This window comes from Emydura macquarii, unplaced genomic scaffold (assembly GCF_026122565.2).
Source record: "Emydura macquarii macquarii isolate MOO-44397 ecotype Brisbane River unplaced genomic scaffold, CSIRO-AGI_Emac_v2 contig_2205, whole genome shotgun sequence".
Classification (NCBI taxonomy): Eukaryota; Metazoa; Chordata; order Testudines; family Chelidae; genus Emydura; species Emydura macquarii.
The window spans coordinates 33,571,070-33,587,633 of record NW_027132342.1 but is presented as its reverse complement, the minus strand read 5'-3'; positions in this window follow the sequence as shown (position 1 = coordinate 33,587,633).

Genomic DNA, 16,564 nt, shown 5'->3' with positions numbered 1-16,564 from the left:
CTGATGTTAAAAGTATCCCAGACGGGCCAATATGTTAGACTAAAGAAGCCCAGCCAAATTCCATGTGAACAGAGTCAAACCGGTACAATGAATGCTGCAAATGTAATTAATTTTGAACAACTCTTTAATGTGTAAAAGTCTGAATAAATTCCAAGTATGGTTGGCTGTTACATTAAAAAGCCATTGGAACCAACTCAAAATAGCAGGCACGATCTCTAGAAGTAGCCCAAACACTTTTCCACAGATTTTAAAAAGGTCTGAATAAATTTTCATGGTCTCCTTATCAACTTCACAGGCCCTTTCAGTACTCATACACTTTGTAGTCTATGCAGACAAGGACAAAGGCAATGAGTTTCTTAGAATAATAACTATCATGAGAATTCTATCAGAAGTTCATAGTCAGCGAGATCATCAGAAGACTGATCTCAATAGTTTTTAAGCTTCAGCTACTTGAACACCTGGGAGAGGGGGAAATTTCATTAAGCCCCTCTTGGCCATTGTCAGAGATTCTGCCATTAGGAAAACTGTGTCTCATATGTTATGAGGTCTTTTCAAATTTATTACTGAAAAGAATAGAGTGAAAAAATGGCTAGTTTCCTTTCACTGCCACACAATATGCCATGTTCATTCATATGCACTTCTTTAAGAACTACTGAAAATACACCTGTGACCCATCCGTGCCTAGGGTAGCCACCTGAAAATGCCAAGGTCAGAGCAGGCTGTAAAAGGAGAGCAGATTCTCCCAGTACTGATAGGTGACACTGAAGTCAGGCTTCCCAAACAGCCACAAACTGCTTCTGATTTCCACACACTGGTTATCAAGAGGCCAGTCCACAAAAGCACACAGCCCGCTTTACTGCATTCCAGTTCCTGGCTCCCAAATCAGCCACTAGGTCCAGTAAAGAGATTAGTTCTTAAAACTCTATACTCTTTACTAAAAAGGTTTCCTCTGACCCCCAAAGGGTCAGCCACAGTACCAGATCAATATAAGTTTGGATCTTACCCAAAATACCACGCTGCCAGCCAATTCTTTAGTAACTAAAACTAAAGGTTTATTATAAAAAGAAAGAAACAAGCCATAAGACAAATGTTAAAGGCTTAAAGCAATCGGATACATACAAATGATTAAAAGTCCATATACATCAGGTTCCTAGAAGAATTGTGGAGTTGCAGGCTTGCATAGTCCTCTGGTATACATCCAGTACTTGGATGGGTCTTAGTCCTTCGGTTCAGTTGCAAAATGAATTGACCCAGAGGTAGGTATGTGTCTGTAGCTGAACAGGAACAAAGACAAAATGATTTCTGTGCCTTGGCCTTATATACCCTCTGGCCTTGGCCATGCTGTCTTGGGGAATGTTACAAGGACTAAAATGGAGTCCAAAGCCACATGGGCCAATCCTGGTAACTCTTCAGGTATGCCTTTAGTTTCTTCCTGGGCCCTTTGCTTCTATAAAGGTTTTGATGGGCCATTAAGCGGCTATTGCCCTGCAGCCTCTCTGTCTGGGGTGTGTCTTATACAGCATCGTCTGAAACACAGGTACATCCAATATGTCTGTAACTTCCATTACAGATATAACACATGAACATAAGTATTGCCATCTTTCTCAGCACATTACAGCCTTTCTAACAGTACCTGACATGGCATATCCCACATGGATTATTATGATTTTGACATATTGATGTCAAACCATATAACAAATGCCCCCCCGCCTCCCAATCTAACCAGCATGACACCCCCAATGCAAGATTGGTGTAGGAAGGAGTAATCAGTGCTCCTGAATACACCTCAAGGGCTCCCCTTATCCAGCCAGCGTGACAACCCCGTCTGTCTTCCAATATGTGTCTGTGTGGATCATGGTGCACATGTGCTGTGTGTATGCAGGCAGGGAACATCTTGGCCAGTATTGCCCATTGAGGTTGTGCCTGAGACCTGCATATCTTTGTGCCCCTCCACTCAAGGGTACATAGGGTATTACAATCCCAACTACATCTCAGTTTCCTCTTACTGCTTTTGGCAGTGAGTCAGAACTCAGAATCCTGCAGTGTAAATCTATACCTCATAGCACCACTCCTCACAAACAAACAAACTGTAGTAAAGTTAGAACTTCTTGGTTTTAGGTTTGTTAGTTATTTAGCTTAGTTTAGGTTAGTTAGTTAGTTTTGATTAGATATTAGGTACTCTGAGTATTTTTTATGTTGTCTCCTGGGTCGAAGTCACCCTTTTCCCCACCTTGGGTAGATGACAGCCAGTTGTTGCCAGAGCATTTTTACTTCATAATGGAGCCAAAATCCTTGAACTTCAAGCCCTATCTGTCTTGTGACTGCCTGATCTCCATTTCTGACAGGCATACTAAGTGTCCCTTTGTCTTGGGGAGAGCCACTTTCCCTATCAGTGCTTGGTATGTTGGTCCTGACTACCAGGACCCACCAGTCCAGAGGCATCTGTTTGAAGCTCTGATTCTAAAAGCAATCTATGAAGATGGCATTAGATTCCAACAGTTACAGACCAGGTGCTAAGAACAGACCAGCTACTACCCTCGGTGAGCTGAGTCTCTACCTCTAAAGACATCTGGGAGTGGTACTTGGACTCCAAAACTGACCCAAATACCATGAGTTCTGGTCTGGGTTCTAGTATTTTGCCATCATCTAACCCTTAAATTAGGGTAGGTCAGAGTTCTTTCAGCAGTTCTGGCCCTACTTGCCCTTCTTCCACTTCAAATCAGCAGGTTTGACAGTCCAGTTGAGAGCTGTGCACTGATCCTGCCAGCCAGACAGTCTCTTCTCTCCCCCTCCTTTGCCAACCTCCTTTCCTTCTATTTGCCACCATAGGCTGGATTCACTTTTGACCAGCGAGTCCTTGAATCATCATCAAGTGTTATTCTTTACCATTCCAGTTCCTAGTCACTCCATCCTATCCTTCCCTCTGCAGGGATTCTTCTCATAAGACTTTATTAAGAGAAATGAAACTCCTACATCGGCCAGGGGTCATCAAAGGAGTTCACAGTCAAGGGGATTCCATTCCCATTACTATCTCATCCCAAAAAGGAAAGGAGGCATGCATTCAGTCTTGTACCTGAGGTGCCTGAACAAATTAATCCACAATTTCATTCAGGATGGAGACTATCTTCCAGCTTTCCTCACCAGGTCCTTGATATTGGTTCATTTTTCTTGACCTCCAACATAACTAATACCACGATACACTCAGCAAACAGAACATATCACCCATTCGCAGTGTGAGATGGTCACTACCAATAGAGTGCTGTCTCCACAACCCCAGGTGTCTTTATAAAGTAGCTGGCAGTAAAGAAAGTTACCTAAAGCATTAAGGAATATGTTTAGCCATATCTCAAGGATTATCTCAGCTGGATAATATCCCCACTAGACCTCTTGAACACTTTAGATGCAGTCCACAGGTTTTTTTCAATCTCTGGGACTGGTTGTGTCCTTCCCCAGGAGAGGTTCCAAAACATCACAGTGTTAATCTCAAGCCTTCAAAGAATTCCTATCAAAACACTCAGAATCTGTGTCAAACTCTTAGGACACATGCCATTATGGACCTATGAGATGCTTCTTTCCAGACTCCACTTGCCTCTTTCTCAAGGCTGGCTGAGGTCTCTATGTCATGCTGCAGTCATCGCATGGCCATACATCTCACAGTCTCAATGAGGATGCTGTCCTCCTGGACTTGTGGAGAGCTTCAATAACAGTTCGCAAAAGAGTGCTCATCTATTCCCCATTTCTTATAGGAACATTAGTGACAGATGCATCCATGCTGGGTTGGGAAGCACATCTGAGCCATTGACAGATACAAGGCCCATGGGCTTCCCAAGAATCCACTATCTCCATTAATGTGCTAGAGCTCAGGGTAATATGGCTATCTTGTAAAGTCTTTCTTCCCCCACTGAAAAGAGTCACTCTTCACATTGTAACACACAGCACACTTCTATGCACTACATCAACAGGCAGGGAGGGACATGCTCATGCCCTCTGTGTCAGGAAGCAATCAAACTCTGTTTTGAAACCCATATTCTACGGAGGGGCTTTCTCCTAATATATATATTTGCCACTGACCAAAACAACAAATGCCTATGGTTCTTGTCCAGGGGAGGAGAGCAATATTCAAGATGCTTTTTTCCTCTCTTGGTCACAAGGTCTTCTGTATATTTTCCCACCAGATCCCATGATTCCCACAGTCATCAGGAAGGTCAGACAGAATGCAACCTCAGCAATGTGTATAGCTAGACCATGGGCATGACAACACTGTTACACCTATCAGAACAGCCTCCAATCCTGCTTCCAAGTCTCCCAGGACCAGGGATGAATTCTCATCATCCCAACCTCATCTCTCTACACCTGACCAACTGAATGTTGACTTGCTGAGTGTAACAGCTAGTTCAGTGAAAGGGCAGGATATCACCATTCAGAGCAGAAACCTCCATGAGATCCATCTTCAAAATGAAACGGGAAAGAATACAAAAATTTGATTCTTTGGAAGCTCCAATTCCCAAAATTTGTGCTGCGTCTTTGTGCTATGTCTTTGTGCCATCTCAAACAAACAGTCGTAGCATAGTCAGGGTCCATTTATCTGTGATATCTGCATATCTCACCTTTCTGCAGGTGCATACCATGTTTTCACACCCAACTATTACTACATTTCTAAGGGGTCAGTTCATGTTTACCCCTCATTTCAAGAATTCCCTTCCTCTTGAGATCTCAGTGTGGATAGGCTCTCCCCCCATTTTGAGCACCTAAAAGATTCCTCCCTCTCCCAGCTCTTTCAAGACTGCCTTTCTGCTATCCACTATCTCAACAAAGAGGGTAATGAGAATTAAGGTCTAATGACAGATCCTCCCTCTACAGTTTCCCATAGGGATGAAGTAGGACCGAGACCCCCATCCCAAATTCCTCTCTACAGTGGTGTGTGATTTTCACCTAAACCAAACTATTAATCACTCTATCTTTTCCAAACTCCATTCAAACCCAGGGAAAGCCAAATTACATACCCCAGAAGTCTCAAGAAAACTTTTATTACCTAAATAGGATGAAATGCAGCAGGAAATTGCCTGCCTGTTTATGGCTTATGGGGAAGCTATTTCCACTCAAAGATTATCTAAGCAGATCAGACAGTGCATTAAAGTATACTAAGAATTAGCAAGCTTATCCCTTCCTTTGGGTATCACACTCCATTCTACCAGAGCACAAGCATCTGCAGCATGCCTGAGGAATGTGCACATAGTGAAGATTTGCTGAGCAGATAACTTGAAGCTCAATCTACACCTGAACAAAACATTATGCCCTGGACCTGGTCTCACAGCCTAATGTTAACTTCAGGCAAGCAGTTCTGCAATTGCTCTTTAGCTAGGATTCCTCAGGCCCTCTCCAAGCTATCAGGGAACTGCTAGCTAATTGCCCTGAGTGTGTTCACATGAACAAATACTCAAGGGAGAAAGAACAGTTACCAATCTTACCATAACTGTGGTTCTGACATGTCTTGTCTGTGTGGATCTTCCTTCCATCCTGCTTCTTTGGCAACCAGCTTTCTGTCGAGATTCTGGACTAGTGAGGGAACTGAGAGAAAGTTGGGGCTACACTGCCCTGTATATCTTAAACATGGGAAAGGGGAGGTGCGTGAGGATGTGCTTGGCAGCTCCAAAGACATTACTGGCCAAAATATTTGGAGCCTGCAAACACACACAAATCTTGAGGGATGTCCCCATGGACAAAATATTTCAAAGCACCCCAACTATCAGAAAATAAGTAACCATTTTTTAACCAGTTGTTGAAAAAAAAAATATTCATTCACTGCAAGCACCTGATGGGAAAGTATGCACTTCCTGCAAGTAGCATGAAGTAATATTTTTAAATTGCCCAACAATCCAGAAACCTATTACAAAAGTGAAGAGATTTTTAGTTCTACAATCCAATGTCCCATTAACTGCAGGAAATCAATTTATTTTCCACTTAGTATTTTTTATTTCTTAACTGCTATATAATCTATAGTTTCATCCTTTGCTGCACTTTTTGATTTTTTTTGGACATGTTTATCACTTAATTACAGACGTTCAAGCTTGTGTCATTACCCTAGGATTAGTCACAGACTGGAACAGCAAATGCATAATAAGTAAGGGGCTTCCATGTTCCTAAGTGTGGTGCATGTGCCATCAATTCTAAAGCAGAATTGCCCACTGATTTCAATAGGTTTAAACAATGATGGTGCAATACTGCTCAAAGAACGTTCAAAGGTAATAGTCTACTTTTAAACTTAGCTGCAGAATAAATTTGTAAATTAAATGTGTAGTGCAAACCCTTTCTTGATATCACACTCTACTCAGTTTTTAACTAAATCTTTGCACCCAAACCATGTTTTTCACGTTGAGAAAGATATCATGAGGGCAGCTGGTATTGGGTTTCAAGCAAATCAAGACACAGTAAATCTACCAAGCTATCAAATCAGTTTGTTAACACGCAAGCCGTCAACTCTTTCACAAATCAAGTATGAAAAGAGTGGTCGTCTGCTTATTGAATAACTCAGCAGTGTCTGGCACCAAAAGAGGAAATTCCAAATCAGAAGAAGCAGTGATCACCTCTTCTGATTATTTAAATCTTCAAAAACAATAATTAAAAGGTACAGTTATAAATCTACATTGTTTATTACCCCTACTTTTATTAGTGCTATGAATGAAAACTGACAGTGCAAGATGCCATGCTGGTTCTCAACTATAAATTCTATATTCAGTTGTAGTCTTGAAAAGGCTGAAGTCATCAAGAGGACACACAGATGTTAGAATGTATAAAACACACTAAGAGCTGCACATTACTTAGATGAATGTGTCAGTTGTTATCCATTCAATTCTCCAATGCATCACTCAAAAAACAGAACTCAGGAGCATTAAAGGAATGACATATAAATCTAATTTTGTTAATTTCAAGCTCTGGAATTGTTACTGATTGGACAGTAGACTGGTAAATGTTATAATAAAAAGGTATGACGTAATGAAACTGGTGATTTCGACAAAATTGTTACCATATTGTTATGAACAAACATACACACATGCAACAAAAAGTTCAGAATAAAAAAAACTTTTAAAAATTGTATGCGTGTCATTGTAGTTCACAATATGTGCTAACTACTTATGCTAAACAATCTGTGTCACCTTTCATTTTGCTGTGACACTGGGAGTACCTTTCCTAGCTCTGAAGAAGAGCTCTGTGTTTCTCAAAAGCTTGTCTTTCTCACCAGTAGAAGTTATGATATATTACCTCTTTCTTTTAAAAAAATTGTAATTCCTTCCCTGTTCCACAGCCTTGATTTTGATTTACTTAAGATCATGAAGAAAGAAACTTTTTTTCCACACTTTGGAGTGTATGTTATTCAGATTATTCACAGATTGGATTGATATTAACTAATGATTTTCTGGCCAGAAAATCATTAGAAAATTCATTATTTGTTTTCTGAACAGTGGTCCTTTCATATTTTTTCTGATGACTTTAGGCCTGACAGTACTGTGGTCCTTGATTAAGCAAACTTTCATTGAGTTTCTTTTAAAAAAAACATTTTCAAATGAAAATTTTTGACCAGCGTGAGTGTGAACGTACTCATCTTTGTAGACAAAGCTGTAGAAGTGGGAAGTTAAGAAGTATTTGAAAGGTTTTTGGCTGGGCATTCCAGGCATACCGGTCAAGCAGGTGAATTAGCAGAAATACAGCTAACCGTAGTTATCCAAACCTCTATTATCTAAATTTCAGGTGATTTGAAAACAATTTCATCCCCTAAATGTGCAATTCAACTAGAAATCAAAATTCAGCTCTGATTAACCAGTTTTCTAATGTTCCCCAAAGCTTTTGGATAATTGGCATTTATCTGTAGCTGAAAAGTGGAAAATTCCAGACCTTCAGCATTATACAGCATCATACTGTGCAAAAAGTTCATGGGGAGGCTTTGGAAGCATCACTGAATATTAATGAGGCATTTTATTACGGATGGTTATGTAGTAAGGATCTGACTCTGCCTTATTTAAGTCAATGGCAAAACATCCAGTGAGTTGTATGTGAGCAGGATCGGGTCCTAAGGCATTTTTTTGAAGAAAAACAATGTGATTATTAATGTATAGTCAGCACGTAACAAGATACATATTTTCATTTATGAAGAAAAGGAAGGGTTTTTAAAAACAATGTATTGATATTTTGGGTTATAGATAATAAGACATTACAATTGTGTCTTGACACATATAGGTACATACCGTACTATAGCAGTAACAATATTAAGCAATCTATTGTATATTGACCACATCATGTTATATATCGTTAGCATTTCCCATTTATTTTTCAAAATTATATAAACACAACCTTAACAGGGATGGATGGAGGGGACGGGTGTACGGGTGTTTGTAGAGAAACTTAAGAGAATAGAAAGAAAGCTAAGTGGGTAAGAGGGAAATGTAATTCAGTTACTATCCTCTGTGTCTCTCCTTCTTGACTATCCTATAAGTATAGGATTACCGTGTGTATATCAAAGCATCTCCATGATTTCAGTAAAAAAGCAGGAGTTGTGTACTTTTCTCCATATTGAAGCTGACTGTATATCTGCTTCTGTGAGCTGTGACTTAGTCACTGAAATCTTTTTCAAATATGGAAAGCTTCAGGCAGTATTTTGTTTATTTTTTCTTATTGCAAGTAGAGTCTTTCTAATGCAATAAACCCTTCAGAGTGTCTTGCTTCTGCTTTCCCCTTAGTCTTTTATCAATAATTAGTGGCATTCAGTGTTCTTAAGAATAATTTAAGTGAAAATATTAAGCACCACAGGCTGTCCCTGCTTCCACTGAAGTCAGTAGAAAAATTCTCATCGACTTCAATATGATTATTCTCATGAATAAGGCTAGCAGGATTTGCCCTTAATTCTTTAAAAACCAGCTTCTGTTGAAGTGATTTCTTAGCAAACATCAAACTGAGAATTGAATTCTATCTTTTATAAATGGTGTGATCTTCCCTCACCCATCAACTCTATCAGCACTTAGAGGGCAACATGTCTCTTATTTATGACCTTACATGTTAAAGTAAGAGAAAATAATGTTAAAAATACCTACTCTATGCACAGTCCAAGAATTCAATCCAGAACCCATAAACAAAGAATATGAACCATAAATTTTCACTGATTTTAAAATTCCATTTAAGACACTACTGCTCAGGCTAGATTCCCAAGGAAAATGTTTTAAAATACTGTTTTATTGAAAATTGTTTCCAGGGAGACTTGAAAGTTATATACTTGGAGATAGGTTTTCAATGAAATGCCTGAGCAATTAAAATGATATTTCAGGTTGTCAGGATGAAAAAGGTTTTGCTTTTTTTCATTATGGTGATCTATTATTTTAGTTTACAACAATCGAATGTGTCACAGAGTTATCAGAAATATTAATTTACTTTTAGTGTCTCACTAAAAGGCTGCTGTTTTATAGGCTTCTCATTTATTTTTCTTTGATTATACTGTACATGAAGTTCAGCTCCTGCTTTGTTAATCCAGGAGCATTAATGTTTTTACAGACTAATTTTATTAAATGAAATATAAATATTGTGTGATGGCAGGTTAAGTCATGTGATGTGTTATTTCTCCATTAAAATATCAACCATATTTAGAACAGCTGTCGTGAAGCCAAAACAAATCCATTCTAACATATGTATACGAGATTATAGTTAATGGCATTCGCTTAATTTCTATACCAAGATAGCACCAGGATTTGGTTATAGCTTAATTCACTGCCTTGTACCAAACTAGGTTTGAAAGCACTTTCAAGGTCCTTACTGCCCACCTCTAGAAAGGGAGAACGGTCTTGTGATTGAGGTGCTGGACTGGGACTCAGGCAATTTGGGTTTAATTCCAAGCTCTGCCACAGAATCCTGAGTTTGGCCTTAGGCAAATCATTTAATCTCTCTGAGCCTCAGTTCTTCATGTGTAAAATGGGGTTAGTAATTCTTCCTTTCACTCACCTTTTGTTCATCTTTCCTATTTGAGGCAGTACTAGCCCATTGGGGGCCCTAAACAGGAATATTTTGCTCCCCCCAACACATATTGAAAAAACGAATGGGGGCCCACTTGAGCTGCTTGTGGCCCTAAGCAATTGCTTAGTCCGCTAATGCCTAGCACAGGCACTAATTTGGACTGTAAATTCTCTGGGACGGGGGCTGTCTCTTACTATGTGTATGTTCAGCACCTGGCAACAGGGAGCCCCAGTTTTGGCTGAGGCATGCAGGCAATACTGTAAAACCAATAATCCACTGGCTAAATCTTTTATCTTACTTAGGTGAATTCAACTGGATTACTCTCCTGGGCCAGGTAAAAAGATTTGGTTCCCATGGCGAAAACAACAACAAAACGATATTCTAATCAAATAACTTCCTGCGTGCTGCTGGGGAGATATCCTGCATTGTTTTTTATAACTATTATTATTTCTTTTGAATATATGGGAGGTGATTGGAAACCATGTGATGGGCACATGTAAACCTTGGGTAAAACCTGCCATGAAAACCAGTCTCAATAGGGTTTCTAAGGATTCCCATCACGGCTCTCATTTCTCTGTAGCATTCCTGAATTTCCCTCCTCTGTGTTGGTTTCTGCTGCACTTATCCACCCCTGCTCTATCCTGGAGGGTTAATGCCCTTTGGGTTAGCATGGCCACTGCTGCATCAAGAATGGGGAGGGGGAAAAAATCAGTGTTTGGAGATGTGAAGATCTGCAGATCCTGAACGCAGGCCTGTGGGGTTATTGCCACTTTCATGGCACCACCTGACCGCTCTAGTGGTGACTACAAAATTGGGAGCTCTAAAGCCTTATGCTTTACTAAAGTTACTGTCCACAGAAAGGAGAAGCTTCAGAGAATCTGATTGGCGCAGGTACGCTATGTAAGGCTGAAAGAGAGATAGGAAGATGTCTGGGCAAAAAAGGAAGATTGTGGCGTACTGATGCTAGAGATACCCCGCCATATGCTACCTGACTCCTAGCCTCATCCCTGACTTTGACCTTGCCCTGTTCCAGCTCCTGCCCTCAGCTTTGTTCCAGTCCTTGAACCCTCTCACCCTGGTTTCTGACTGTTCGGGCTCCATCCCTTGGCATCAGTTCTTTTGCTTTCATCTTAGTGCTGAGCCTTGGCTTTGTTCCTATTTTCTGTCTGACTCTGGCTCCAACTCTCATCTCTGACACCTGGATCTTGACTTTGGACCAGCCCATTGGCCTCTGGTTCCTGAATATCATGCTGACCACCACTCCAGATTGCCCCCATCCTGGCTGTTGGAACCAGTCTTCCAGAGATCCTGGCAGTAAAGCAGTTTGACATTCTCAGAAGAAAGGAGCTCTTGAAAGACAATACATTATTTATTTATTAGTAATTTATTATTAACAAATAAGCTATGTGCGTGGACCTGCTGTTACTGTTACTACCATTTCGGAAGGCAGGCTGTGAACTACAGGGGGCAGATCGGGCTGCAGGCTCTGCTTTCTTTCCTATGTAACGCTTGAAATCAAAATAATGCAATTGTTAAATGCAAGATTTCATTGTTTTAATCTATAGAACAACACTCATTGAATTCCAGCTGATCAGTTAAGAGATACCCAAACCATTAAGAGGCTTGTCAGCTCTCTTCCTCTTTTCATAATAACTATTCTATTGTGCCAAAAAATCACCTGAAATCTGGCAATAGGTGATTTCAGCAACAAGGAGTAGAATGTTTTCCAATTTCTTCACTTGGTTTTCCTTCTTTCCCAAGGAAGTCAGTATGAGCCTCCACTTTGTTTCCTAGGAAATGTGACAGTGAGCTTTGGATCAGGCCCTAATTGCTGGGTTTACTATTCCACATAGTACTGACTGTCTTTCAACTGAACCACAGTGACTGCTCCTTAGTCTGATCATCCATGTTATTGTCCCTGAGGGGGCTAAAGAACACTATAAAGACAAAAACAAAGTATGCATTCAGAAAGCTGCTCTAGATATTGTAAGATATATATGTAAAATAGTAAGTTTGCCTACCTATTAGCGGAAAAGCTGCATTTGCATTCTAATATGGTTCTTCTCAACACTGAGTATTCTTAAAAGTGCAAGCTACCCTATTGTACTAAAAAGATAATCTTTTATCCTTAATGTTTAAATTCCCACGTACTTGACTTCACTAAAGTTTACCCCTGGGTTTTTTTCAGCAGTTATATTGAATAATGGAGCTGTGGAGAGATTGTACCATTTTACAACTGAAATAAAAGTTTGAGGATAAGATTTTCATGTAAATTAAATAAGAAAGCTACAGTCTGGATCGTCTTACAGAATGCTAATTTGTCATTCTTATATGGATGCTGGAATGTTCCTGACTAGTTTTTCAGTGCTAAAACTCCAGTGACCCAACAGTGTTATTCATACATTCTGGCATTGCAGTTCTGGTGGCATGGCCTACGAACAAAAAGCAAATGATGTACAGAATAGCATGATTGGCAGGGGTTGACCACACACGCCTATCAACGGAAGAAAATGACAGGTGATGTTTATATGGACATATGCTGGGAAATTTAACAATTTAAAGTTATTTTATTTTTACATTTCACCAAGACATACTTTGTTAAAAAAACCTCTTAAAATGTTGCCATCTAGCTCCTGAAAAGCTGTTGGTATGGCCATGGTCTCAAAATGTCAGCTTTTGCATCTCTGCAATTTGTTGCTCAGAAAATGCCCAAGATACACATAAGGCAACAAGATGCTTGTTATAACTGAAAAAGGACTGTCAGAGGAGGCACTGTCATCTGTAGAAGAAAAATACAATTCTCATTCTTCATATTGGATGTCATTTCTTCTGCAGAAACAGTATCCTTTATCCAACATGTATGTGCCTATTACAAGAACCAGAAAATATATTGTGACAAATGCTTTATTTGATTAAGTTGACTTCTTAGTCAAGGTGAGTGAAATTCACTACTGTGCAGAGTATTCATGCACTACTTAAGTCCAATTTAAGCCTTACTTTAAGGACCTTAGCTGGACATAAATGTGGTGCGGGCTCTTTGCCTAATGGTGAGTTGCAATCTTGGTGAATTAACAGCAGATCATGCCTTTATTTTCTCCCCTCAAATGTGTGAGTTAAAAAATCTTCATGAATTTCTTCAGGGACTAAATCTTGGCTTACAGATTGTTCACAAACTGTTTACAGTGAATATTTAAATTTTCCATTGCTTTGTCTCCTGATTGGGTGACTTATGTAATGAACTGAGGCCCCACTCCTGCAAACACTTATGCACATGCTTAGCTTTGCTACTGTGAGTTGTCCCACTAAGGTCAATGGGTCAGCTCATGATAGTAAAGTTAAATGCATATGTATTTGCAGGTTCGGGGCCCAATGCAACACGAATTGAAAATTTGAAAGGAGGAACTTGATGGCAGAATGTAATATATTAAATTTGTTTTGCATATATATTCAAGTATTTGATCAAAATTAACTTTTGTAAATACTCCTCTTATAAAAATCATTTGTTAGAATACATATGGAAAGTAGACACAAGAGGAAGTGCCCTAAATGTCTATTTACAGTACATATTTTTGCAGTATTTGTCCAGAACACTTTTTCCATGTAAACTTACGTATGTTTAAACACAATTAATATTTATATTTGTACCACGTTTGAATTAGTAAACCATAAACCAAGGACAGAGATGAAAAAAATTGATGGCAGTTAATATATACGATGATGCATAGGGGGAGCATTAAAAAGCAACCACACATGAAAAACAGCCCGAAATACAGTGGATCAAACATACCACAGGATGTTTTGGAAACATAGCAACACAACAATGGAAACTTTTTATACTCTATTTAACTGAAGCAGAAAACAAATTAATTGATGAAAAAAAGATGCAGACCATTTAAAACAAAGCAAGCTTTGACCACAATAATTGAATAGAATGGAAACAAGAATCACTTCCAGTTAATGTATCTACTTTTACACGCAATACATTCTACAGACAGAGTTTTATAAATAGTTGTCCATAATGGGAACAATCTAAGCCAAATAAGTGGGTGTTAAAGGCTTGAGGCAACTTGCTAGATAGTGGTGGAATAAAGCTATTCCTTGTATAAAAATTATCATGGTTGTTCTATCATGGACAATATATATTAAACTTATTATTGGGTTCTTTTATCAGCAGTGAAATGCTCTCTTTTTTTCTCCTCCCTTCCCCCCAGGACCAGATGATATAAATTTCCCATTCAACTTGTCAACATTTTCCATAATTTAATTGAATTTTTTGCACTGAAGTTTTGACTTTAGATAAAGAAATATTAACAAAATTTTCATGAAACTTTTAAAACGTTTTCTGATCAGCTTTCAAGTTGGTTAAATAAATCATGTTTCAATAATTTTCCCCTACGTTTTGAATATTGAGTAAAAATTTGATCACATTTTCACTTTTTTTTGCCTTTTCAAGTTATTTATCATTTCAAACTGAATATGAGTCCACTGCAAATTAAACCCTATGATGTTTATATGCAAGGAATAGCCTGTGGATGATGGTGTGGTGTTACAATTAACGCTATAGATCTAAGCATCATTACACAATAACTTTTCTTTTTAATCATGGGATTAAAAGATGTTGGGTTTTTTTTTTCAATTGGTCTTTTGGTGTATTCAGGTCACATTTTCAAACTTTTCCCCACAACCAAGAGGGCTAAAAATGTATTATGTTTTTGTGTGCAAGCTGAGAGTTTCCCATAATCACTTGACTCCAGGAGCTAGGTCTTTAAGAATAGCACCAAGTATTATGGAACGCTCAATAAAATCATGAGGTTTGGAAACACTGCTTCTCAGTGAGAAAATCACATGAACAGAGGCAGGGAGCAGATAGGATGTCAAACCCCTCATCAACAAAAAGATCTTGATGCCAACTACAGCTAATTATTACTAAAAAAAATTGAGTACCACACACACACACACACACACACACACACACAAAATGTGTTTGGTTTTTTTTAACCTTATCCTAACATAGTGCTGTAGTCCAGACTAAAGGGGTTGTGAATTGTAGAGCACCAACATAGGGGGGGAAAAACAACCCACAACATATTAAGTCTTTTAATGGACCTACAAGTTCAAAAACCTGCCAGATGGTTAAAAACTATCCATGTGTCAACCCTAGTGTCATGACTCTATATCCCTCTGCATTTCCTTGCAGTAACTCCTGCACACTAGAAGGCCCAGTCTGCATCTTCCAAATGGAGGAAGCAAAGTGCACTGGGAAATTGGAAGAGATTGTGCTTTCTGAGGCACAGGTAATCCTGCAGGGGAGGGGCAGCTCTGCATTGCCCCCCTACACAGGTCATTGTGCAAAATGCCATCTATCCCCAAATGTGTAATTACGTAGCTGCAAGGGTCTTTGTTATTTCTTTGGAAATGCAAGTAGCAAGAAAGTTGAATTCCTTAATTCAGTTTCTTCCCGCAATTGGATAATTGCATCGATATGAGTTTGTTGAAACCATAGAAACATTAACTTCAGGTTATTTTTTTTTCATATTCCTCTTAATGAGTTCTCTAAAGGGCTCTCTAAATATTCTTAGCTTTTCCTGTTCAGGTGAGAATAACCAACAAAATGAAGTTCACGAACCAAGATATACATTGTTTGTATTCCTATTTGCCTTCTCGGGCAAATAGGCTTCTGTTTGGCTATTTGGCTATTCGATCTATTTGGCTTCTCAGCAGATCCAATGCACAAGGAAGGAGTAAATGAATGATGATGCAGTTTTTCTGAGTAGTAATTTACAACAAACTTATTTGCATTTTGGAATTTTCATTAAGTAAAACGGTCCCATCTCAAATCTTTATGTAGTGCATGCAGTAAGGCCACTAGTGATATTTCCAATTATAAACCAATCTACCAGCAGTCTGATCTACTCCTCCTACACTTTCCAAGAAAGCTAAAATAAAGAATAACATGTCTGATTGCAAATGTTTTTTCTTTATTGTAGCAGTAAGTGGAGAAAGGTAAAAAAAATCACCCCTTGGGCACAGTAGACTTTATATATAAAAAAAAAAATGTGGAATGTCAACATATCAATCCTATCAGGCAGAAACCATTAAAGTAGCCACCGCATATTCACTGTTGTATGTTACTTTTGTTCTAGAATAAATGGAGGATTCCTACCTCAGCCCAACAAGGAAACTTATATTCAGTCTGTTAGGTTTTCTTTTTGAGAAAACATTTGTGTCTGTGTGTGTATGTGATGGTGTGTGCTATTATTGTACAACTTTAAAGTCCTACCTCAACTTTAAAAATCTTATTGTAAAAGGAACCTAGGAATTGCAAACTATTGAACTAATACTCACACTCTGTCCTTTGGAAATTTGTTCAAGTTCACTCTCATGATTCATGAAGCCCATTAATATATCCTGGCCGTGCTCTCAGTTCAAAGAACTGTCTATAATGCTACAATCTTCACTTAAATTGCAGTGCTCAAAAACATATTTGACAGTTTCATGGTGTGGATTCCCTCCTGCCCCCCGCCACCTCCCCAAGAAAACCTAAGTTCGTAGCAATTGCAAATTCTACAAA